The following is a 27,992-nucleotide window of genomic DNA, read 5'->3' on the forward strand; positions in this document are numbered from 1 at the left end:
AATGATATCTCCCTCATCAGGACTTGTTTTTTCGAGCGATTGTTTTTGTTTTGGGGTAGAACTTCATGATCTATACATTGGAGTAGGTTATTTGTGATCTTTGTTCCTGAAGTTTTCTACAAATAGAAAATCCCAATTTTTACAACTTTAGAGGCTTCGTTCCAATTCATACAGACACATTTCCGGGTGCTATTTTTTTTAAAAGTGCATAATTTTGTCTACTTTCCAATTCTGGTATCAGTTTGGAAAAATTATAAGTAGACATAGTACTTTCAAATTTTGGTCTCATGTTGGCCTATTAGGTACTTGTACTTTGTGGATCTTTTAGAGAACTTGTGTTCTAATTGTATTGAGTCTTTTATTGCTTCATATTTGCTGTTGTAATAATCAGAAGTCCACTTTGGTTCTTTATTACATGTGGCCTATTGTACACGCACTAAATATAAAGTACCAAATCATCTTTGCGGGGGTGGGGATTCTTTGATTGAGTGAAAACGGGGTGTGTGTCTTGTGTTCTTCTATCTCTTTTGGTATTGTGCATTTTCTTTTGCATTATGGGTTTTGTAAATTTAACATCTCATACCTATGCTATTTGGAAAGTTGAAATGTCAAAAAAATTGATGGGATTAGGTTTACTTAACCATGTTAATGGCACTACAATAAAACTTGATGATGATGTTGATAGTCAAACTCAAAATGATTGGCTTAAAAAGAGAGATAAGACCTTGGGAACCTTGTTTCAACACGTCTCAGATCCTATCAAATATCACATAGAAACTATAAGAATGTAGAATAAGCTTGGGATAAACTAGAATCCTTGTATGGAAAGTAGATGAAGAAAGGGCTTAAATAATTGAGAATAGCCTTCTCCAATTAGAGCCTAGAAACTTTGACAACATACAGGAGTATCTTGTTCAAGTAAAAATCTATAAGGCACAACTTAATGATTGTGGTGAACCCATTAAGGATGCGAAGTTGATCACACACATCATGACTCATCTTCCTCCTGAGTATGTTGCCATTGTTTCAAGTTATAATACACACAAATTAACAATGGGTGATGCCTTCACTGAGCCTTCATTTGATTCATTTACAAGAATGTTGGTCTTAGAACAAGAAAAGTTGGTGTGTATGGGATTTCTCCAATCTTCTAAGTCCAAGGCCTTGGTAGCTAATCAAGGAAATCAAGGAGACCAAAGGGGTAAGAATTCCAACAAGAAGCAAATGTAGTGGAAGACTAAACCACAAGATGAAACACACCAATCTACCTCTACACAACAATATTCCTCACAACAAGGAAAGTCTTCTTCCAACAACAATAAGAAGGAGAACAACTTCAACAAGGAGGAAAATAAAACTTGTGCATATTGCAAGAAGAATGGACATGAAGAACATTATTGCTATAAGAAAAAACATTCATGAACTCAAGAATCTTCTCAAGAAGAATCAAATCAGTCTACCTTCAGGAATGAATAGTTCATCCTCTTCTTCACAGTCATATAAAGGAAAGGATCACATGGGCAAAGATCAAGCACTAGTTGCCACTTCAAGTCAAGATTCAAGGAGATGGCTTCTAGATTCAAGGGCTTCACATCATATGGCATCTTTACAGTCTATGTTTTCATCAAATGATCCTTGTCACACTCCACCTATTTTGATGGGCAATCATACTTACATGAATGTGATTGGGAAAGGAACTCTTGATAAGGGGGAGGGATACTTCAAAGATATGTTGTGTGTACCTCACCTAAGCCATAACCTTCTTTCCATCTATCAGCTCACTCGTGGGGATACAAGGAGTACAGTAGAATTCACACCTGATTTAGATTTTATCAGAGACTTGGAGACTAGAGATGTTCTTGCTACAGGGGTGGTCGATCATGCGTCTCGGCTATACTACTTCTCATGATGATGACAGTGATTTCTCAACAGATTTTGATCACACTTCCAGTGTCAATTCAGACATTGAGGAGGATTTTGGATACTTCAACTTGGGTATTCTCACATGTGATCAAGTTCTTGATCCATCCATTACTTCTCCTCCTACTGATATTGCATTCATTGATGTTCTTGATGATGCTTGTATTCACACAACCATGGATTCAGGTGATTCAGTGCAACAAAATCTTACTTATTTTCCAGAGTCAATTCCATGGGATGACTTCTTGACAGGGATTGCAGGTTTGTTTGTGGAGTCCTACATTGTCAATTTAGGACACTATTGATGGCATTCATCTTCTCTTTGGTGAAGATGATCCTTCTTCAGTTGTTGCAAGGGAGCATGTTGACCATCATCTTCATTCTCTACTTGATCAGTCTTTCGAGGTTGACGTGATGGTAGATCCTTTGATACAACAGTTGGAGGAGGTCACTTTCTCTTCAAAGGAGATACTTGAGTCTTTGATATATGTTCTACATTCATCCTCAGTTGATCCTGATTTGAATTTTTCTGCAGAGTGGCATAGTACACGACTTGGAGGAGGCACCTTTGAGTATTGACATGGGGACACTTGAGCAGGTTTTAAAGATTTCATACATTTGGAGGTTTCTTCCTACAAATGGGGGAGGCTTCTTTGATACACCTTTGGTTTTGTTTCTTCCTAAGGGGAGGAATGTTGTTCTACACGCATGGAGCAGTTTCTACATCGAGCCTAGACCATCTACCATATGTGTACATTCTACATTGAGGGGGGGCTACTTGGTCTCTCATCCACTTCTTCTCTCTTATGTGGGGGATCTTTTCCTCACATGAGGTCTTCTTCTCTCTCATTTTCTTTTATTGTACTTATCTCTCTTTTTGGAGGGGGGTTTTTCCCATGTGGTTTTCCCTCTTTCTTTGCTTTATGAGATATTGCATTGCATATCTTTTGCACTTGCAGTTTGTACATGGGTACCTAACATGGACTAGTAGCCAGGGCCCATCTTGCATTATTATCTAGCTTTTATGAGCTTAAATGCATTCCCCTAAGTTGCACTTAAGGAGGGTGTTGGTGTAAATAAGTATTTACTATTTACACTTCACTTAAGTTAATGCATATTCATATTAGTTGTCATGTAGACATCTAGGAGTTTGCATATTCATGAGTTGTCATGTAGACAACACAGTAGTTTGCACTCCAATTGAGCACATGCTATCTTCTACATCTCTTTACAAGATACACATTATATTCGTATCCTCTCATTGTTGCACGTACATTCATGCACAATGGAGGATAATCCACTCTTGGTGGACATGTGCTTAGTTGTTATGTTTATCTCTTGTATGACTCCAAAACATATCAGTTGCCTTTATATACAAGGCACTTCTATGATGTATTTATCTTAAATCCATTATTATTTGATCATTATTGAGATTCTCATTTGATCATTTCTAGTCTCTCTTGTGCTTCTAGATCTTGGTGTTGCATTATTGCCTTAGGAAAATTCTTACAATAAGAATATGTCAACTTATCCCTAAGAATGAAAGAAAAATAGACTTGGAAATTTTGGATTCCATTTTGACTGGAAAGCAAACCTAAAACTGTCACACAGACAACAAAGAGCAGTGAGCCTTAATGGGGTATTTCTACACATTGTCATTCAATCTAACTTGAATCAAAAGAGTGAGGTGAAAAACAAGAGGTGTCTCATTGCTTCATTAGTCCTATATCAGTCAAGTGAACACTTAATACAATGCTTAGAAATCATACTAGCCAAGTTACACTCACGTATGCATGGAATTGAAGCTAATCAAGTGAAATTGGACAAATTCATTCGTCTTATTTGTTCAAGTGGCACTTGACAAATGCATGGCTCTATGTGCAAAACTTGGAAATTGAACAAACTTAACTTGTGGCCGTATGACTAACATGTTAAGAAGACATTTCATAGTAAGTTCAAGTATGAACATAGTGTCTCCAAGGAAATAGGCTATCAATATATTTTCTACGGATGCATATGGTTGTACCTGGAATTCTTTAAAGGTGAAATTGAACTGGGAAGCATCACATGTTCTTTGTTCTACAAGCTATACCCTCCATAGAAAGAAAAAATGGGGGTCTAACAAGGTAAACCAAATAATAGCACAAACCCTAATCACCAGCACACCATCTACTGACAAGCACATTTAATTCTGCAACAACTCTTCTGAGTTTTCTACTGAGCCATGTTTACTCTGCCTAAGCATGACGCCTCTCAGATCAGAAACACCGTCAGCTCCAACCTATTCATCCCCAACTAAAAAATCCGTTTATAGGAAAGTGGGACACACAAGACTATTTTTTCCTATTTCAGCCCTTGGGATAAACATTTTGAATTTGGTAGTTCCTTAGCAGCCAAAATTATGCATGAAATGGATGAACAATTTCAAATTGAGCCACAGGTAAATAGAAGTGCACTTCTATACACTTGAGATATGATTACACCAAATTACTTACCATGTCATTATAGGCTCTTTTCATACACAGATGCGGTGCCATTATGTCTGCCAAATTAGAAATGCCCTTGCCTTCAACCTATTCATCTAAAATGAGAAAATCCATCTGCTGGAAACAAGGACCTGCAAGACTTTTTTTCCCGTCTTACAACCTTTTTGCTTTCATCGGTCAAATCATAGGGGTAAACGTTTTGAATTCAACAATTTCTTAGCAGCCAAGATTACAATTGCAGTGGATTAACACTTTCAAATCGATCCAATATTCTGTACACTTGGGATACACTTACATCACATTACTTACCATGTCATTATTGGGACCTTTTCATTCACAAATGTCCTGGCCCATTGGATTAAATTGGATATCACTAAAATATTACATCTAGGCAGCTATCAGAACAAGCAGAGGCCAACTTATTCTATTTTGAGTGTATAGGCCATGTCTGGACGCAAACCCCTGAATTAACTGAATTCAAAACTTCCTAGAAGACTAACATTACACTTTTACCACTCTGTATCAGTGCGACCTAAAAATTCCTCTCCTATCTTCCACATGGTGCAATCACAGGAAATTATTTGAAGTTTAAAAACATTGACAATCATCCACAGATCTCCACACAATCTACTGATATTCAAATATAAATTTAAGCTCCCCATGTGGCCAATGGATGACAAGCCTTGCCCCAGATCAACTGTGAAGAGTCTATTTCCAGACCATTGTAGGCCTACTGCCATCCACATATGTATAGAATCTCATGGAAAGTTGTCATCTAGGGACCAACATATATGATTCTCAGATATCACAATAGTTGCACCCTCTGAAGCCACCAGGAGCCAAGAAAACACCCCAAAGATACCTTGGCAAAAACCAGGCTACAAACTGGGAATTATCTTGGTTTCACAAAAACTTCAAAATTACCCTTAATCCAGAGCAACAAAGATTTGAAATTTGCACCGAATAGGTGTGAAGAAAATCCAGCCTGTCAAATGTCCTAGTGAATATAAATTCATTATTTTTTGCTACCATTCATTTATACCTCTAGTCACCTTGAAATTAGAACCAATCAGGAGCTGCAACATCACACAGAAATTCCCAGGTGGACAAAAATCAAATGCTGCCAAAGAGAGCACTGCTGCTATTTGGACAGCCAAACTACCCCAAACTTTTTTATTGGTAAATGTCACAGAAAAAAATCAGGACTGCGTAGAGCTTTGGGCCCAAGATGACTTTGGGGCAAATGGATGCCAATATAAGTGTAAACTTGATGCAAAGTCAATCCAAAAGCAAAATAACAAATCAGACTAAACATTTTTAGAAATAACAGTCCCTCTCAGACCCCATTCAAAACATTTATAATCTGACCTATGGCAAGTTGACAGACAAAACCTGCAAGTAAGTAACTAGCCTATAAGAATTGTAATGAAATCTAGGGAAACAGACCAAATGCATATTTGGAAAACGAAAATCACAGAGTTTTATATTGTGTGATAGAATATTTATGTAGTTCTGTGTTTCAGAGATGTTGGTAAGAACTTTGTTGTCTATATCTAGTACAAGAAAAGCGTTCTAAGTATAAACAAGTATTCCATTAGGCCTCCAGCAAAGGGCATAACTGAGTGGAGAAAGAAAAGGAGGTGAGCTGAGTTGCACAACTGTGCATGGGAGTTAAGCACGGAAAGTCACATTAAAAAATGTGCCAGGTTGCATTGAACAAGATAGTAATCTGCTATGGTACATTGTAATTGGAGACTAGCCTACAAGTCACACAAACATATCAGGTAGCAATCATTGCACTCAGATCATTCACCCCTTCTTGAGAAATGATGATGTCCGTTATATATTTCCTCAATAAAGGAAAGCAGGTGTCAAATGTTCCATAATAACTACTTTGCCTCGTCGACATATTATCTAACCTTAATAAATGGATTACTCAATGAGTGCCTAAGTATGGGTTCTTGTGGTATCTATGAAGGCATGTTTCATAGTTAAAATAAAATGAACAAGATCCAAGTCTATGGGATGATGGGATTGTGTGAGCTGAATAACTCGATGAAAATTATGGCTTAAGGATCTGTGTTGAAGATTAGACGTAAACCCAAATACTAAGGAATGTTGAGAACAAAAGCATTCTCACCAACAATGTGCAGAATTATGAAAGGTTTATAGCACAACAATCCACAATGAATGTGGTGAAGGCCTATGAAGCTCTTTGTATTTTTGTTGTTGCTATAGGAATTTGTTGAACCTTTTGTTGAAGGATGCATTGGATGAAGCAATGTCTCTTATCTGATTCATTTTCTTGTCCATGCATCTCTATTGTTGAAGGAACATGATATAAGATGTCAAGGGTATCAATAGTTGAAACCCAAGACATGTTTGAAAAGGAATATGTCCTATAAAGCTATGAAGTGATGTTGTAGGTGTGATAAATGTAGGGTAAGTTATTGTCGCATGTTCCCAAATGAGCATTATTGCGAAGAGACAAGTGGTGTATTAATGTGTGATTGACAACAATTGTCTATTCATCAGTTTGAGGATGGAAAGCTCTAGTCTGGTTTGATTGTGTATACAACATAGTGCAAAGGGTTTGCTAAAAGATATAAACTAATCTTAGAGTAGTTAAATACAATGGAGCATTATTGTGAATAGATAAGTGATGTACTCATGTGTTATTGACAATAATTGTCTATTCATCGGTTTGAGGATGGAAAGATTGAGTCTGGTTTGATTGTGTATCCAACATGCTACAAAGGGTTTGCTAAAAGATATCGACTAATCTTGGAGATAGTTAAATACAATGGATGTCAAAAGCCCAAAAAGGATACAAAAATGATTGAAGAAAATACTTGAAGCTTCTTAACATTGTGAAAGTCTTTTGCAAGCACCCATAATGGTCTTTTACAAAAATCTATTAACCAAAAAAATACAATCATTTTGGTATTTGATATTGAGAAAAATGTTAAGAATCCATATTGATATATTTCCATTAGGGTTGGGGAACCACTAGAGGAGTGTAAAGACCCAAAGTTTTGTTTGTACATTTTACAATGCAACACAAAATGCAAGATTTGATGCGGTGCTCAATGTCTTGTGCGAGCCTAACAGATTTTTTGTTGGAGTATGGCAAGTGTCTTGATGATACCAAAATGACTTGCAATTTTGCAATAATTTTCTTCTCAAATCAAACATTGTTGAGTTGCATCAAGGAAATACATAGTTTACTCAAGCTAGAAAGTTGCCTATAGGCACACATTTTGCAATTGCATCCAAGGATTGTACAAGATATTTGTCTACCGAATACAATAATCCCCAATCAAATAGTTATGTCCGCATAGTTTTAGGATGGTGATTGATGCTTGGACAAGAGGTCAACTAAGGAAAAGTACAATTTTGTCACCATGCCCTTGTTAGAAAGTTAAGTCCACCAAGATAATTGGAGAGGGAGCGATGGGCGATAGTGAATTAGTTACGCAATTAAACAACTCTCAATATCCTTATCAATTCTAAAACATGTAAACAATAGAACCAACAACCACAGAAAGGTGACCATACACAATAACACCATATCTGTTAACTAGAGGAAACCCTTGATTAGAGGGAAAACCTCGGTGGGGTGGTACCCACAAAATGATGTACTAATATAAAAGTTCCTTGTGCAAGGATGGACCCAATTAGGGGTCAATGAAATACATTCAATACATATCAGTCCCTCTTTGGAGACTTTGAATCCCTATCGGGAGATTCCAGCCATGTTAGGAGTTGAATGGAAGACAAAAGGACCCACTGTCCAAACAACTTCAAGCCAAGACCATTGAACTCAATATCCAATTGGCCTTAGTACTATTCTTCTCAAAATAATACAAGTATACAACTGTCCAACAACAACTTCTTGCCAAATACAATCACTTTGTAAGCTCACTGTGCCTCAACTATAACAAACATTTCTTTGATCAAAAGACATTCGCTATCAAGTTAATTGGACCTCACATACAAGTTTGCATATGACAAAAATGATCTCACTGATGATTACAACCAAGGAAAACATCTTTCCTTTATACCAAGTCCTAAAAACAATTATTGAGTCAGCCTTGAGGCTTTCTCAATTTACAAAAATAATATAGGGTCATCTTAAGATATTATATTTACATGCTACATTACAATATTACATCTTTTCACAATTACAAACAAACTGTCGGTTCACAGTCTTCATAACTCTTTGCACGATGTGCATCTAACTTTTCTCACTTAACTATGTCATCTTCAGCATGTCTTCTACCTTTGTATAACCTCACTTAACCAGATTCTATCTCTGTTAGGAGATACAATCAAAACATTAGAAGCTTCTTAACCAGAAATTTATTTGAACGTTGCCTTCATTAAATCTTGAATAACTTTGCACTATCTTCAAATTTCCGCACACGCACTTAACCATAGCATCAAGACACTCTATAGAACATGTCCTCAACTATGCATAAGCTGATATACATTCCTCGAAGTGCGCGAAGCCAATCTCTATTTGCTGCTCCGTCAATCTCACAGAATAACTAGTATGTTGACATCAATAACAAACACTGTCACGAATGCAAAACATAACCTCTGAATCATGTCTCCAGCAATGCTAGGATACTCCCCCATAGGAATACCATCAGCATTCATGCTAACAGCCCTTTCTTATGTATGATAAGCATATCATTTTTTTTTTAAATAATCACTCCATGTGTCATGTATTTATTTTTTACAATGTATGTAAAGAGTGAAATGGTTAATGATCACAAACAATGATAATTAAATTATTAGAGAAATAGGGACACCAATGTTGACAAACTAAACAAAAGATGGAATTCATTCTCATAGGCAAGAAGTGCTTCACAATATTACTAAAAGTCTCTAAGCTATAGGCAATGAGATGGCCAAGTTGAAATAGCATTGCACCAAGTGCATACTCAAACACATTTGTATTTCAAAAGCATGTAATATTCGTATTTCTATTTCAAAAGCATGCGGTATATCAAGTCGTTCTAGGACTAGTGCAAAACATAGGCACTACTTAAGTTGGTTGAAAGCGGATTATTTTTTGTGCATAAGTCCAATAAGGTCATCTTGGCATGCCTAATCTGTTTGAGGGGCCAAGAACACATGAAAACCCAAGAACAAACCTTCGGTAGAAATCAACCAAGGCCAACAATTTTGTATAATTATGTGAGATTATGTGGATAAAGACAATTTATTTTTTCTAAACCAATATGAATGTCAAATTGGTTAGTGATGTATCTGATGGGGACACAACCCAAGCACAGAATGGACACAACAGGAAAGGGAAAATTTTATTAACTGTGTAAATATGCTAATACATTCAGTACAGATAAAATAGACTTCAAAACACGCCCTAGGGGCTTACAATAGCATAAATCTGGAGATAAATTCTTCTCCCAGTACCTCCTCTCAAACTCCACTCCGAACTACTTTTTACAATGCCAAAAATTTTCTTAAATAGACCTCGGAGGGTTAAGGATTAGGAATACATTCTAGAAAGTGCTAGTAGGCATCCACCGACCAAATAGAAGGCTCTAGAAGTCGCATTAGAAGTCAGCGCAAAATTAGAAGAATCCAGAAACGGTAACTGAACTTCTGGGAGGCATAACTTTTGAACCGTAGCTCCGATTGACGAACCGTTTACATTTCCGGAAAGCTCTCGAAGCGCTCTATAGCCCTATGGACCAGCTTCACTCGTCCCCCATTTTTCGGCCCTGTTTGAGGTCATTTAATGCCCCTAACCTGACTTTGAAGCATTCTTAGGAGGTCTCCAAAAACCGAAAAACTGCGATAACTTTCAAACCGTAGGGCCTTTTGACCTGATTCTTTTTCTGGAATGCTCTAAATTACAATGACAATCTTCCGACCAATTTACACCTTCTAGTTCACCAAAATGATGGCTCAATTACATACTCCTATTTTCCAGCATTTACATGTATCCCAAGGTGTTCAAATACTCTATCCTAGAACACTGATAGTGGAACTATGAGAGTTGGAACCTTTATTTGACCCAAATGGGTATCCAGAAATGAAAACACATGAAACAGAAACTAAGTCTAAGTACATTTTTTTTGGGTGACACAAGATTGCCCTTATACCTCTAGATGCTCCTGCATCAGTATCCAAGTTACCGGATTTGGTCTAGGCACATTTACCAATATTTGGATGTAGATTGTGTTGTTTTAGGGCTTCAACAACACATAACCAGAGTTGCCAAAAACTCCTTTGTCCCTCCTTGGGCGCACGTATCCCCATATCCAATTTGAAAACGTATCCAATACTCTCTAGATACATGTCAAATATTGTGCAATGTCTGCCTAAAAAAACTTGATTGTCCAACCATTCCAAATACTATGGGATTTAATTTTTGTAAAGATTTGACATAAATCTTCCCAAATTTAATTTAAATAGTATAAACAAAACCTACACCAAATGAGAAAGACAAATAAAATGTGTTTTCTATTTCAGCAACCTATTTTTTAGGTTATCTTCTAATGCAACTCTACTATGTTTAGATTTTGTGAAGTGTCAAATTAACTTATAAACAAATATTTATGTAGCATTTATGTGTCAATATTGCTCTTGAAGTAATGAAAATATCCTATAATAACTTTGAAAACTATGTTAAATATATGTATGTGTTATTTATTAATGTCATGTCCAGACGTATCCATATTAGGGGTCTTAAGAAATGTTTGTATTTGTACCCAATACCGTATCTGTATCCATGCAACTTTGCATATAACATGTTGAACATGCTCTACCCAAGCCTTGTTGAATACAAGAATGTCATTCAAGTAGACAAAGACAAAAGAATTGATAAATATGCACAACATAACATTCATTAAGTGAATAAACATTGTGCATTGGTCAAACTAAAAGACTTAACCAATCACTTGTAGAGCCCCTCCTACATTTTAAATGTTGTCTTACAAATGTTTTCCAATTGTATTGGAACCTAATAATACTTTGATGCGGGAGCATCCTTGGTTTGTTGGCAATCTTGCATCACCCAAACATATTTTCCTTTCACTTTATTTATTTACTATTCGTTTCGACAGTTTCATATTGTTTTAGGTAGCAATCGCATGTTGGTTCACTATCTTATGCAATCCTTATGGAGTGATGTAGGCATCATAGAGATCCTATGTCTAGCTTCACATCTTGTTCTGATAATTCCAGACGAAGTTACCTTATAATCGGTTTGGTACTATATTGGCTTTCGTGATCTAATAGCAAAGGTGACAAGATTCGGCTTGCAATGGAGACTCATGATATGTGATGCTCAATGGTGCATTGTTCTATGTTGTTATACATGTGGTCGACCCTCTTGCATGTTCGCACGACATGATGTATATCTATTTGGGGGTGTTCTTATAAATTTGGGTCCTCAACTATCTGTTTGTAATATGTTTCCTTGATCTTGGGATTTATGATCGGATAAGCTGACTTGTGGTTGGCAATCTTGTATAGTAGGGTAGAGGTTCTTGTTTAAATAAGAAGGATTGGTAGGAAGGATTGATTAGTGTAGAAAGATATGTAGATGCAACCGAGACACAAGTTTGTAGGAGTTGTATTAGTTTTGAGGGCCGATCAGTTGTGTGCATGTGTCATGAGGAAAGTGAATGTGTCCAGCTTCTAAGCAGTTATGTATTGACAATGGCAAAGTAATATATGCATTTGTAGGCCAACTTGAGAATAATATTGTGTTGTTTCTTCCATCGGTGTTTCTTGTTTCCTGTTTGTTTATATATTTCAGTTGTGGCATCTCTGGCTGCAAGGTTTGGACTTCTCCTTTGGACCTTTGGAGATTCTTTGTCCTTGACTACATCATACTCAGACTCAGTGATACTCATATTTAAGAGGCTAGTCTAATAGGTCAGCAATGCATAGTAACAAATGTCTATTATTTATCATGATCCTATTGAGTGTCTATTAATCAATTCGTAGTTGGCAAGTATCATCCTTTGATGTAAGCACAATTGAACTACCACAAGTAGACTAGCTTTGCTTGATATTAATTGATTGAGCGGTCAAATCGTTAAATCTAGAATCAATTCATTTGAACATAAATTCAGTAAAAAATTGCACCATTGTGCAAAATCCTAATACCACAGTTGGATAGCGGATTTATGAATTTATGATGATTGCCTCTAGAAAGTTATCATCATCATTCATAAATTGCTTATCACCTAAACCACGAACCATGAACCCCAAACCTTAAACATTGGTCTAGTGAAAACTTGGAGAGCAATTACAATCCTTGTACTTTATTGATGCGCCTTTAGCATTAAAGGTTGCATTTGCGGCTCAACCTCAACCTTCATCCTACTCTTAGAAGGCAATGACTCCTCAACCTCATCCATGTCATCCAAAGACAATTTAGTAGCTCCTTTTGCTACAACATCATCCATCACATTCTTCTCAAAATCAAGAATCTTGTTTAAAATTAACAGTTGGATCCCCTTATCTTCCCTTTGTCAAATTACTATATAGAGTAATGCCCCTCATTGGGGTCATAGATCAAGGGGCAACACCCCCCTCATGAGGGTCCATGGGCAATGCCCCCAACAAGATTGAAGGGAGGTCCGAGGGTAGCATCTCCAATGCACTCCCTCTTGCAATATAGAGAAAGTTTAAGGGGCAAAGCACCTATCACCAAGCCCAAATTAAGGCCTCTGAAACCATGCAAAATATCATGTTACACACCATTTTCATGAGTATATCATTTAGGATGAAATTAGGTTTTTGACACAATTTGTGAAGAATATTTGCTCTTCAAGTGTTGTGTGAAGAACTATGAGGAGCATTCGTGCATAAAAATTTATTACTTGATTATTTCTTGGCTTTTTTGCCATTTTTTTTCTCATTTCTCATTTTTTAAGCATCTAGTGAGCTTTTTGTCAAAGTCACCAAGTTTTTGTCGAGTACTTGCCAGAAAAAAATCATATGATTCCACAATCTAATCTCTATATTAGCATAGTTGTTGAAACTTCATATATTCATTCTTATGGCAAAGAGTATACAATACTCATCCTGAAGCATATTAACAAAAGTAGAACAAGTTGTGATCAGATCATCCATCTCATGTTGTACATTGAGTATTGTCCACCAACAATGTACTAATAGGGATATCTTAGTGCAAAGAAAAAAAATTCTTGAAGGATGGAAGACATAACAACCATTATTACTAATATATATAGGACAATAGCTTAATGACATGGACAAGGCCAACTCCTATTAAGGAAGCATTTTTTATTAATTAAAACAATTAGGGAAGTGATAATTTAGTGTAATGACCCCGTGACTTAGGAAAAGAACAATATTTTTTTCCTTCTTTAAAATAATAATAATCAATCATGATTGTAAATTTTATAATTTCATTATATTTATTATTAAACAAAATAATAGTAGTCAATTCCATTTTTTTTATCCATATAATAATTGTTATTTTTAAAGCTATTATTCAAATACATATTAAATAAAATAACTATCACTAATAATAAATGTTAAAATATAATTAAAAGCTAATCTATCAAACTATTAAAATCGAATTTTTAAAATTAAAAAAAAATTAAGAATTGTGACCAATTAGTCATGACTCTTCAAAGACACCCCCCCCCCCCCCCAACGATATTTATACCAACTGAGGGCAGGCAGGCTAGGGGATGAAAGACAACGCTGAGCAGTCAGATAGTATCATCGATAAACTGAAAACATACTAGCAGGAAGTGATTACAAGCAGCGACATCTGGGAAACAATGGAAATAATAGCACATCATTCACCATCCCAGTACTCGAAAAAGGAACATAGCGAAGGATTACTATTTGTACACCGTGTCAAGCAGACAAGACATGCACGTCAAAAAGCAAGCAATATTAATACGATTATAAGAAACCACGAGCCTCAGGAATATCGCCGCCTGTCAAGAGTAATACAAGAAGGGAATTTGTTAAACTCATCTGGAAGTAACCTACAAGCCAAAGGAACTATCATCGTGACACATAGCCATCCACCTGAGTAAGATAAGCAATACAAGGAGGTTGCCAAGCGAGGAACACAGGGTTGTCAGCCAACGCACAACATAGAATAATAACTATTTTCTCAAACATAAGTCAAGGCTTCATCAACGCAGACAGGTGATAATAATAGAAGAAATACAAATTGGCGATTATTAATCCACAATCCAGTTAGAAACCGGTCAGAGAATACAAGTTGAACCCAAAGACAATACAGACCTGAGAATATTCTCAACCATTCTATAGAAGAGATCTAAGGTCCCCGAAGGACTTCAAGTAATAAAGTATCAAAGAGGCAGGACAGGGGTTGAGTATCCCTAAAGGTCAGTATACTAAAGGAATTAATCATATGCATATGAGAGGATGGATATACTCAACAAGTTATCCATAAGGCCTAGCATTAGGGAAACCTCTTCTAGCCACATGGGCTACCCATAAGGCTTGAAGTGTGGGAATACAGTGAGAAGACGGTGCTTAGTGGAGAGCTGTTCTAATTATTCAGAGCCCCAGGAGGCACTCCCCCAGGAACTAAAGTACCTGATCACAATCCCTCCTTGAGAAGAGAAATAAGTAGTAAATATATATCCTTATAATCTTGTAATCTAAATTCAGTAACTAGATCTAATCTAACAATTCTATATCTTTCTTTATAAGAATACTAATACCTGTTGCAGGTTCATAGCCAGGAAATCGAAAGGTACAATCAGGGAGTACAGGGTACATTACAGTGATATCAGAGCCTAGAACATAAAGATTTCAAGAAATTAGTAGCCAACCCATAAACCAAAGGATGCAATTGTGTAGGGTGGCATCTGCAGGGAATTTATGGATAAAATATGAAGGGTTGGATTTTGACATAGACATGACTGGATACTTTATTATCACCTTAAATTCAGAAGGGCTTGAATGAGCGGAGCAGATCAAAACTAAGAAGCATATACGTCTAATGTAAAATCAGGGAAAGCTTCATGTCAAGCAGCATACCTTATAACAACTCTTCAATCAGACAAAGCAGATAAATCATAAATTGTAAGCCTATAGAAGTGAACTTATACAGGTTAGCACAAGATTCTCCATGACATAAATCAGGAACAGCAATATCCTTTATAGGCAGATCTAATTATTGCAGAGCAGAGATTCCTAATCTGCACCAGTATGTGGATTAATGATTAGTAGAGGAACAGCAATCTGCTATAAGCAGCGGACAGCAATGATATATTAACAAAGACTAGGATTTAGGAAGGTGTGATTAAGCAAGGTGAAGGGATGCACCTAGTTTCTGAAGAAATATTGCAAGGGACATGAATCTTCTCTCTCCCTCTCTGTATGTATGTGTATATATGTATATATATATATATATATAGAGAGAGAGAGAGAGAGAGAGCTGAAACAATTGATCAGCAGCAAGAAAACATATGCTTAGCAGAGATAATCAAACTGTATGGCCCCAGTCGAACACGAACAGTGACTTCAGAATGAAAAAAATCTTACACAGTAAGACTTGATGATTTCACAAATCAACCAGAATACTTCAAACACGCATCTATGGGAAGTCAAGAAGGAACGCAATCGATCTGGAATAAGATTCCCATAAAGAACAGCAGACACAACTATAACTGTGTTATTATATAAATTGATGGGTGAAACTTACATGATCTGAATTTATTGATCTTTGACATGGCAATCTGAAGGAGACTATTGCAGTAAATCAAGATAATTTCTACCTTCTGAAATGTTCTTAGAATTTTGAGTTGAATATCATAATGGAGTGGTTTCCATTTAACAAAATTATATTTATAAATATATTGCATGTTGATGTTTTGTAGCTTCAATCAGATAAATCCTATGAGACTGAACTATTGAAGATATACATACATACATACACACATATACATGTATATATGTATGTATGTATATATATAGGTATATATCTAAAATACTAGTAGGAGAAATTAATATAATAATGATTCAAAGATATATATGTAGTTTCATAATCAATTGTCATTATATTGAACTACCTAATAATGACTAGACATGTCCAAGGAAGGGACATGTCTCTCTTTTCGTCTTCCTCAGTATAAATGCAAGAGAGATCACTACATTTGAAAAGCACGGAATTTACAATAAGTGCTATTACATTTGCAGATATCCTAAAACTCAACATGATATCAAAGTCAGGCTGCAAATGTAAGAAAAATATTCATTTCAGAAATAGAAGAAAAAAAATTATACATATAATCTGAAATTTGACGGTTATCTCAGGCAACGTATAACAGTTGGAGTTCCAGTTATGCAAATGTATGATGCTATAGAAGACATGACTTTAATTGAGGGGGATTTACCAAAAGCAGTTTTGAGATTCTGCGTCTTCACCGTAAGGTTCTTTTGTGAGCATTTTAAGGGTGGAGATGATCAAGCACCCGATATCCTTACAACAGATGCGACTTCTATATTGCAGTTTAAAGGCATTCTAGAGCATAGTATAACCTTCACAAATGTTGCTTGCGGTTTCCAGTTTACTGTCAAAACTACCCAATAACATTGAACAATGATTTCAGAATCTATGTTACTCATAAACAGCGATGATGTTAAAATGAAGAAATCAGAAATGGAGAATTGTGATCAGATTTAGAGATGAAATACAGCAATAGCTCTGGGACTTATCAGTTTGTCTTTAAACAGCTACAACAATCGTAGCATCTCAGTTATTACTTCTATAGAACTTTGTGATTGTCGAAGTCTTCAATGATGAGTGTTACCTCTATCTGTTGTATTTGCTTATGGCAATCTAAGCATATAAATCAGCTTCTTAGATAATCGCTGTAAGGATATGTGTTGCAGTGTAGACCATAGTCCTGCAAGATAAATCTTATGATGGTGTCAGAGTCAGAATATGCTTGAAAAGGAAGAGATACAGTTATCTAAAGAGTATTCAACTGAATATTCACAACACCACACATAGGAGGAATGGATGATACAAGCACAGAGTGTGTGTTAAATGAACAGAGGGAGGAGCATATAAATCAGTATCTGCAATCACCTTGGAGGATATTCCTCACCCGCATATCAAATTAGCATAGAGCCACATTTGATAAGAAACTCACTTTTGAGCAGAGACATACACAACAAAATTACATCATGTGAAGGAAATTGTGAAGGGAACAGTTTCTAACTAACAAGGAGATCAACAAAAAAGATTCAAGGATACAATACATATGCAGAGGGTCATTCAATGGAAAATGATTAGGCGGTGCTAAATAGCCAGTAACGGGTCAGTGCAGCCATATGGTGAAATGGCATCACAGATAACAATAATTACTTCTAAAAGAATATGACATAGAGGGAACCGGAAATAAAACTAGAACCACTTTTAAAATTATAATATCTCAAAGAATTACTACCGACAGGAATTGTGAAACATATCTACATAACTCATTCACAATAAACTGGGAATATATTAATTAGAGATTATCATTATAACTAACGTTGATGATACCATTGCATTATTGCCACCAAAGCCTCTATGGTGACAAAGATTGAGTATCACAACTACGTTGTTGGTTATTGTTGATATCAGATTTAGAGGGAGTCTGGCAATTTATCATAAGCAATCTTGGATGAAAAGATCAACAGATTGATATTTGCTTAATGAGTTCTTCTATGCGAGAGAAGTTAGAGGTGAAATCCCTTGTTCCACCCTCTTTCGAGTAGGTATAGTGGATCCACCCTCTGCATTGAGGCATGGTGGAACTGCATTCTGATTTGAGAAAAGTTTGAGATGAAATCCCTTGGATCCATCCTCTGTGCTAAGGCATGGTGGATGTCATGTGAGTTACTACACGCCTTTGTGGTTAATATAGTAAGGTGACAATCTTACAATAGTCTACTAACCTTCTATCATGATGGATATCATATGGTTAATGTCTAAGCAGATCATGATAGATTATACCTTGTAAATCAATATCAACAAAGAGATAGATATCATCTAATAGATATGTATGTGTTGTATTGTATAGATACATGTCATGGTGGATTAACATCCTTAAACAAATCATAAATATAATGTTTGTATGGTAAGCATCTTTGAGGATATGTGTGGAGATACCTTATGGACATTTTGAATATTTGGTGAATATCACACAACTTGATAATTTGAGGCCATTACTCAGAGTACTTGGTGAATATCATACGACTTGATATTCCGAGGCCATTATTCCTAATATCATGAGATGATATCTAATTGTGAATATCTTTTGATCAAGTGTCATTCTTGAATCTTGATATTGAGGTAATATCACATCCTATGTTTATCCTCCCTAGCTAAGAGGGAGTGTTGATGTTTTGTAGCTTCAGTCGGATAAATCCTATGAGACTAAACTATTGAAAATACATACATACATACATATATATACATATATATATAATTATATTATTATGTGAAATATGATATATATAGATATATATCTAAAATAATAATAGGAGAAATTGAAATAATAATGATTCAAAGATAAGAGCCCACCCGCAGTCTAGCTGTGAATTTGGGTGACATTCATATAAGAGGTCTTAAGTTCCACTCTCACCCATATACATATGTGTGTGTGTGTGTGTGTGTGTGTGTAAGCCAACTTTGTCAAAAAAATAATAATAATAATGATCCGAATATATATATATATATATAGTTACATAATCAATTGTCATTATATTAATTACCTAATAATAAATAGACATGTCCAAGGAAGGGACATATCTCTTCTTGCCTCTTCCTCAATATAAATGCAAGAGAGATCGCTACATTTGAAAAACACATAATTTACAGGAAGTGCTATTACATTTGCAGAGATCCTAAACCTCAACATTGCAATCTCATCTCAAGTTAGAATGACTATTTCCGAACTAAATTAAGGTAAATCCCAAAAAAGGACACTAAAAATTATTTCAAATATAAATCAACAAATGACCAAATGTTTGGCACATGAGAACTTATGAGTGTCACATAAAGTCATAAAAACATAACTAGACAGTATAAGTCAACAAATAAACAAATGTCGCTACGTTGTTGAATCATAACTAGGAACATGAGTACACCATCGAAAATAAATTAGGCGGAATAGCTAAGTTTGGGTATGTCTTTGCCTCTTTAGTCTGAAACAAACTAATATTATCTTTCAATCAAACAATATCTTTTAAATGTGATAATTGCATGCTTTTTGGTGGGTCAGGTGCAGCATATAGTTTGATTTGCAGGGATGCAGCTGATTGAGCCAATAAGCTAAGAAATAGAAATCTAGAAGCTAAGTTGAGCTAGCAACTAGAAATTGCCCACAAACCCTCCATCTAGATCAAGTTCAGGAAATGCATTTTTTATTTTCGGAAGTAAAAATATTTTTGTATAATCGGCAAAATTTAGTGAACAAACCTTGTCCATTTTTTCGACAATTCTAGATAAATATTAAATACCTTTTCACGTTTTATAAGCATCATAATTATTCAATATAAGTTTGTCATTTATTAAATGAGCTTATTTAACAAGTGTTGTTGTTATGTGGACACATACTATTCTTATGTACAACTATTGAGGTAGCAATACACATTGGCAAAATATATGCATTAGAATACTTCACATTATATGTTTGTCCTATGACTAGTGTCTAAGTTAGAAACAATATATATCTTGATGTTGTTGCTTTTGGAGATGATTGTGTTTTTGTTTTTCACATCAACATTTCAGAACACACTATGTAATTCATTTTTCTTTCAGCTCTTTTTCATCTTGATGATGGATCACATAGTGTGATCCAACACATTGATGTAAAAAACAAAACACAATCATATCTAGATGCAACAACATCTAGACAATGGATTGTGGAAAACTAATTTATCATGAAACGTAAAGATTGCCAAAAAAATTATAAAGTTGAATATGAGTTATCTTTTTAAATAAGAATAGGTTTTTTTTTGGGTTTTTTTTCTATATTATCGATAAGAGACCGAAGTCGAGATTCATTATTATTATGTGCGTGTTATGATTAGTTATTATTATTATTTATTAAACTTGAGTAGACTGGAACCCAAGACCTCTCAAATAAGATGCTCACAATTTACCGTTGTGTTGTAGGCTCTTCCCTAAGAAGAGGCTGTTTTTATTCATACCACATTTCAATTAAAAACTGGAGGTCCTACAATATTCTATGTAACAGATACATGACCACAAAGTTAGCCCACACAACTATTGACCCCTCGCACCCACTCAAAGGTGGGAAAACTCATGAGTCTAGGAACAACTTGTTGAGTTTCCTACTCTACCCAATACTAGAGCCAAATGGCATAAGTGAAACATTGACCTTGAATAACTATAGTTCATTAAATTCTAAATAATGGGAATACAAAACTGTTGGACTGTGTTTCTGGAACAGACAGCAACACCAGATTTCAAGGAATGGCGTGGCATGGATAGGCCTAAAAATACACAAGAAAAGCTCTCCGACCTTACTCACAATGTATAAAACTATTATAAGCCTAAATTTTATCCCTGTTAAGGTTACATCAAACTCATAATGCAATTCTGCATTTCTCACACAGCAACATTTTATATCCATAAGGAATAGTTTATTCTGTGAAATAACACAAAATCATAGATCAACAGAAAACTTGACTCAACTTCTCACAGCAAAATTACAACATAAATTTACTTTATAGATATATCAGTAGATAGAAATAAACAAGAGCTCAATCATGGTGAGAAAATAAGACCAGAAACTTAAAATTGTACAATTGAAATAAGAAAATCTTTAGAAAACTTTACTGAAGAGCAAAGAAATTAAAAAGAAAACACTTTTCACAATTACTAATGTCATTTATCTTAAGATCAACCTCAGGGAGACAGGTGGGGTGCGTCCAGAATTTTAAGTATATTTGGGATGCATAGTCCCATATATACCCAATGCAGAGATTGTTTCCAGAACCTGAAGGTGTACCCCTCTGAAACACTGAAACGAGACTAGGAAGTGTCTTCATATATGTGTATAGAAGAGTTCGTCAAAGACCTCTCAGTTGTCTAATGTAACATCCAGACAGCCTTTGATACTTTGCAGGCATCCATAAATTTTCAGAAGTTTTGGCATTGTTGAACCGAATTCCCCCGAAGATCTGGAAGATAGACCCAAAACATAACATTTGAGAGAGGTAAAGGATTACAAACACAATTGCATCCCGACAGATATGTCTTCAAATGTTAAGATTTGGAAACGTAAATTGTTAATCCCAAGGGTCCAGCTGATGCCCCCACTATCCTAAGACGTGGAGGGGGGGCGTTCCCTTTTTCAGAACTCAGCAGCCCTCACAATTTAGAGGCTAAGACGTTAACTTCTCTAGAACAAAAGATATACTAGAAAGCTCTACAAAGCTAAATGTGAAGAATTTTATTTGCAAATTCAGCAAGTACATTTTACTATTTAAAATTTAAGCTTCTTTTAATTTGATTAAATTATTTTAATTGCTGCATGCCTACCATTCCCAAAGTTCAGGATTTTTTTATTGAGGCGTAGTTGACTTACTTTTGGTTGTATAGGCTAGTTGACTTAATTTTGGTTGTACAGGCCATATGATGGTTAAAGTGTATCTCCAAAATAGCACTATTAACTGTGTTAGCTATACATTAAATGTGATGAGCTTATTCCGGTTATAATAACAAAACTAGTTCTATCTGTTTATCTCTATTGACAATTACCGCAAATTCACCAGTATGGACTGGCATTATCTGTGTCAACATGAAAAAGCAACTTAAAGAAACATATCCTGCACTAATAACAACAGACTTGGCAATAATCACTGTAAACTAAACTGCATATAGAAGCTGCCAAAAAATTCAACAAAAAGCAGTGTCAATTAATCATCACACGAATAGAGAATATGATCCTTATTTAGATCATCAATTATGAAGATATTGTACATTATGAGCACCAAATTTTACGAATAACGAAGAGCAGACACAGTCCAAAAACTGAAAACATAAACAAGAGGTTGGATTTTCCGTGGTATAAAAATAGAACAATTATATAGATCGGGATGTGGACAACTAACCAGAAGAGAAGAGAAGAGATTCATTGAAATGGTGGAGGGCTGTCCTCTGCTATGCCTTGTAATTCCAAGTCCACAAGTAAGATGAGACTGACGGTCAAAGCCCTAAATATATAACAAGCCTCTTTGGCGCGAGGGTTACAAGTTAACAGCATAACAGGAGGACCCTTTCGGAATTGTGATTTCTATGTTCATGCCACGTCAAAGGTCAGCCGAGAATAAAATATGGCCGATGTTGACCTGACTAAGAGTGATGGATTTAAAATAATGCTTTCAAGATTTGAGTGCACTCTCATTTGAAACTCGCATAAAATGGTATATTTTTTTCCTTTTGTTTTGGTGGGTTTTGGAAAAATTATATTTTCCTTTTGTTTGTTATTATTTAGAAATGTGTTTCGTATAATTTTAATAAAATATATTTATAATCAAAATTATTTTTATTAGGTATTTCGTAAGTTAATCATATGATTTCAAGCATAATAATGTTGTTTTTAAATTAATAAGTTTATGAGTGTGTATTCTTGTACTTTTAAAATAAATGGTATGATGGGAACAAAATAATAATGGAACAAGATAAATTTTGATGGGGTGGTAAAGGAAATCTAAGACCTTTAAAAAATTATTGTGTAGTTCAAGATGGAGAGATAATATTGTTGTAATGGAAGTTTAGAGAATAGAAAATGGCACCAACAATGATGTGGATGTGAAAATGGCATTAATGGTTGTCGATTTGGTGAAGAAAACCTATGTTGATCAACTTCATCATATTGAAGGTGATTCACATAGTGTTGTCAACATTATAGTTGTCACATCTTGCATTTTGATAGACTCGATTTCCCTACTTACGTGGCGACCTTGTCAGCTTTTCACTCGGTCAACTTTATTATGAACATTGATTGTAGAGATAATTAATGTTAATTATCGTAATCAAGTGTTTAATTAACATTTCATGATGCATTAATTAAAATGGTTTAGATGTTTAACTAAATGCATAGATGTATATGAAATCATGATGTTAATGAAGATATGAATGTTATCTCATTATGTGAACATGATAGTTAAGTGATTTGTTAATTAATGCTATATGCTTATGTCATATTATTGCGAGTACTAACTCGTTCCTTGTTGCGAGTGTTGAGTGGATGCAGGGACATCAAGGTGAGAGTGTGGATAAGGCATAGGGGGGTAGCTCCTCGGAAAGGGATGGTCAAGAATCGGGCAGCCACACACTGCTTAGACTTTTTCTTATTAATTTCCTTGATGAGATTCTTATCCCCTTTGACTTCTTCAACATATTGGCATTTCTTGTGTTTTTAATGTAATTAAAATGTAATCTCCTCTATTTACAACATTATATAACACCTTATTTGTCTAGAAGTTTGGATGCTCTTTTAACATTGGATAATGCATGTCGTTTACTCTTCTCAATTTACCTAACATATAACTCAATATCAACATTATCATATACATATAAATATATTATGTTTCTTTGTTCATTGAAAACTCATTATTCAAAGACTTAGGGTAGAAATAAAATGCAACTTGAAAGTAAATCAACATTTAAAAGTCTAAATGGTGTGTGGTTACCTAGTCTGACCATATGCTTCTAAGGAGCTAAAATCCTCTACCTCGACCACACTCTCATCTCGACGTCTCTACATCCACTCAACACTCACTGCATCCACTCAACACTCACAACAAGGAATGAATCAGTTCCTGCAATAATATGATATAAGCATATAGCATAAGTTAACAAATCACTTAACTATCATGTTCACATAATGAGCTAACATTAATATCTTTATTAATATCATGATTTCATATACGTATATGCATTTAGTTAAACATCTAAACCATTTTAATTGATGCATCACAAAATTTCAATTAAACACCTGATGACGATAATTAACATTAATTATCTCCACAATCAATGCTCATAATAAAATTGACCAAGTCAAAAGCAGACAAGGTCACCACATAAGTAGGGAAATTGAGTCTATCGAAATGTGAGATGTAACTCCTTCCCCACTAGAAAGAGGCATCGTCCCAAAGTTTATCACAACTAAAAGAGCATACAACATATCCAAAACTAACAATGTAACTAAAATCAAAACATAACATGTCTACACAAGAATACGAGGAAAAGATTTATGTAAGTCCTCAGCATCCTCCCAAGTGGCATTGTCCATAGAAAACTGGTCCCATTGGACCTTGTACTAGAGGACATCTCCATCTCGTACTCATATGGTGCATTGCTCAAGGAGATGGGTGGGCTACACTGCCACCACCCCAAATTCTACACTCGCAACGCATGCCAGTCAAGCATATGAGACATGTGAGGGTGATAAGGTTGAAGTAGAGAAATATGGAAATCATTATGTATGCATGCTAGGGGCGACGACAGAGCAAGCTGATATGCGATTAGGTTGATGACCTCTAGCACCTCAAAGGGGTCGATGTATCTCAGGACAAGCTTTGAACTCTTGCCAAACGAGAATGAGCTCTTTTGAGGCTTGACACACAAGAACACCTTATCACCAGATTGAACTACCTGAAGGCACGCTTCTTGTGGACCTCATCAAGGAAATCAATAAAAAAAACATAATGTTATCTGGAGGAGCTTTAATAATAGTATTTTAATTACAAAAATTAAAAAGATAAGGGCTTGGTTAGATGTTGAATTGGGTCAGTTACGGGTAGGGGTTCTTTCATTAAATATAATACTAGAATCTTGAAACACACCACGCGGAGGATAGGAAACAGGGCGGAAAGAAAAGGCTTGGAAGGAGAGCTTGGGGAACGAGTTTCAGCAAGGAGATTGGCACTATTAAGCAGTACCGGGTTCCCTTTTTAATCATACATTGTGTGTTTCGTGCTCATACTAGAATTGTTGTAATATGTGAACAAAATCTTGCCTTGCTGGTATTTTGTTTTAGATATAATATGGATGAATGGTTTTGTTAATCTCACTTGAATGTACAACATTATTTTTCTCGGTTCATTGTTGAGATGCGTAGAGTTCAAATTGAAACCTTATGGAGCAGATGGAAAATGATAAAACCAACTTATTAGAAAGGGGAGACGTTCACCATAATAACTTGACAACTTGTGATTTTATCCACTTAATTTCAAACAAACATTCTGATGTCGCCTAAACCATCAAGTTTACTCCAACACGTTTCTATGTCAATCACTCAAAACCGTGTCCTACTGTGTGGAGACCAAGGAGAACTACACTAACACAAAAATTGTTAAACAAATGAATTTGATATTCTTAATTCTACGCCAAACAAGTCTGTGATAGAAATAGTATATCTTCAGCTTCAAATTAGAGGGCAATCAAATTCTAACAAATTACCATACTTAACAGTTTTTGCAAGCAATTTAGATAGTCTTTCTTTATTAATTATGTTTTATCTATTATAAGAAGGGGAGGAAAATTTTGTGCTCTAAGCGTTTTGGTGCATTGTTAGTGGAACAAGTCCAGGCTGCTTTCTTGCATTCATTTCTTATGTCTAGATAACATGTTAGTCTCACCATATGGGAAGAACATGGTTGGTGTATAATATTTTTCTTTTCCTCAAACCCGCGTAGGAAAATGTATGTAATTGGGGTCTCTCGAGAGAAGGCTTTAAGACTACGTAATTCTAGATTTTGGAATCTGTCAACTGGAACACTCATTAGTCATCAACAAAGTCAGTTGTATTCGGTTATTAATGTGTTTGAAAACTGGTTGTAGCTGTGAACATCATTGTGTTCAAAAAATTTCGTTGCTGATTAGATTTAAAATTGATAATTGAACTACAACGATGAGGATTGTAGTCATCGGTTAATGGAAATGAACCTCGTTATTCAAATCATTACTAATTTTGGTACTATTACTGCGCATAAAAACAAGTTTGGTCCAAATGAAAAGACCTCAAACATAAGTAGGAAGGGATTAAACCACTAGTAACATTTTTCCAACTCTTATAATTTTTATATTGTGATGAAACCGATACAGAAATCCATTTTTACTATTACGCCAAATGTGGAATAACTAAAGTAAAACAGCCACTCACAACTCCTATGCATTATGAATGGAAATCAAGCCATCTGGATAGGAATGACAACGGATGATGAAACATTATGCATTGGTAACAAGGGATGATGAAACATTATGTATTGGTAATCAAACGACTGTACGAGTGTATGAATTATACTCCCTTACTTGATGATCGCAGAATATGCTATTATAAATCATTGTTTCTTTTATACTATAGCAAATGCTCTGGTAGCCTTTGATTTCAAACTCTTTTATAAGTGATTGGTAGATCAATGCTTAATCAGCATAGAATAAATTTAGCATGGTCTCTCAGTTAGAAAAGAACAAATTGCAGTTCAATTATTTAAATTGGGAGATTCTTTGTGCTTATCAATCGAAAGTACATAAGGAATTACTATTAAATTTTGAATAATTACATGTCATTAATGATGTATGGTATTTTATCTATATGAAATTGTTACTTATTTGAACAAGAGCTCTTTGCGAGCTATAGTCCCTACCTTTTGGATATGAGGTTGAAGTTTTTTTTCAAGATTCCCTTTGTCAAAAGCAAAAACCATGTAAAAGTGTGAAATTAAATCAAATTATTGACCAATACATAAGTAGTCTAGTGCTACACATTCAGTTTATGTGCACTACTGTTCATTTTAATTATTTATTTTTTAATAAGTTTTTAGAGGCAAAAGATTTAAAAGTCACCAACATAATTGATATTTTTCAATATTATTGTAAAATGACTTCCACAAAAAAATGGAAAAAGAGCAATGCAAATGAACAATCTAAAGAAACAAGTGAAATACACTACCGTTGACATTAAAATGCATGAAATTCGGCACTACAAAAGCTCAATCATTATTTATATTTTTGTAAGTTCTAGTAAAATTTAAAAGTTGCTATATTTAAAATTAATTTCTTTAAACAACTCTCTTTTAAGAAAAGTTAAAATCGTTTGAAATAGTTTTAAAAATATTAAACATATGCACTACATTCTTCAGCACTAAATATCATAGAAAGCAAATTTGCAATCTATTCTCTGGCAAAATTACAAACAATGTCATTCTACAGATATTTTGGAGATCCATATTGAATGAAAAATTGGGAGTATGTTGGACTCATGTTGTTCTGTTCCAACAAGAGGATTTTTGAAATCAAGGAGATGTGGAACAATGCCACAGATAATAGGGCTGCTTCGAATGACCAAGATATCCAAAAATAATAGACACCAAGTTCATTATGTCCATTTAAAAGTTGAAACGAGTCTCCCACAACATCCATAAAAAAAGGATATATGCTTATTATATGTGCATTTAAACCCAAATTTGCGCCAAGCCCTCAACCCAATAGATTAAAAACAAAATCCATCGATTAATACACAATTTCAAAATGAAATAGCAACGAATGACAAG

The 27,992-nt window shown here is 35.0% G+C and overlaps 1 protein-coding gene across 7 annotated transcripts in view; it reads right to left on the minus strand.

Annotated features, from left to right (window-relative positions):
- The window catches only part of LOC149556999 (shaggy-related protein kinase epsilon), a 64,509-nt gene extending 41,887 nt beyond the window's left edge, over window positions 1-22,622 (minus strand). For 3 of the 7 annotated variants that reach the window (XM_089831648.1, XM_089831644.1, XM_089831647.1), the window contains exon 1: window positions 22,545-22,622. The gene's annotated coding sequence lies outside the window, so the exon portion shown is untranslated. Of the gene's footprint in view, window positions 1-16,807; window positions 16,994-17,224; window positions 17,321-22,544 lie in introns of all 7 variants that reach the window. The other 4 variants (XM_089831649.1, XM_089831645.1, XM_089831651.1 and 1 more) reach the window with 2 other exon arrangements.
- Between the last annotated feature and the right edge of the window lie 5,370 nt (window positions 22,623-27,992).

This window comes from Cupressus sempervirens, chromosome 5 (assembly GCF_028749045.1).
Source record: "Cupressus sempervirens isolate cs-2001-9-10 chromosome 5, ASM2874904v1, whole genome shotgun sequence".
NCBI classification, from domain to species: domain Eukaryota; kingdom Viridiplantae; phylum Streptophyta; class Pinopsida; order Cupressales; family Cupressaceae; genus Cupressus; species Cupressus sempervirens.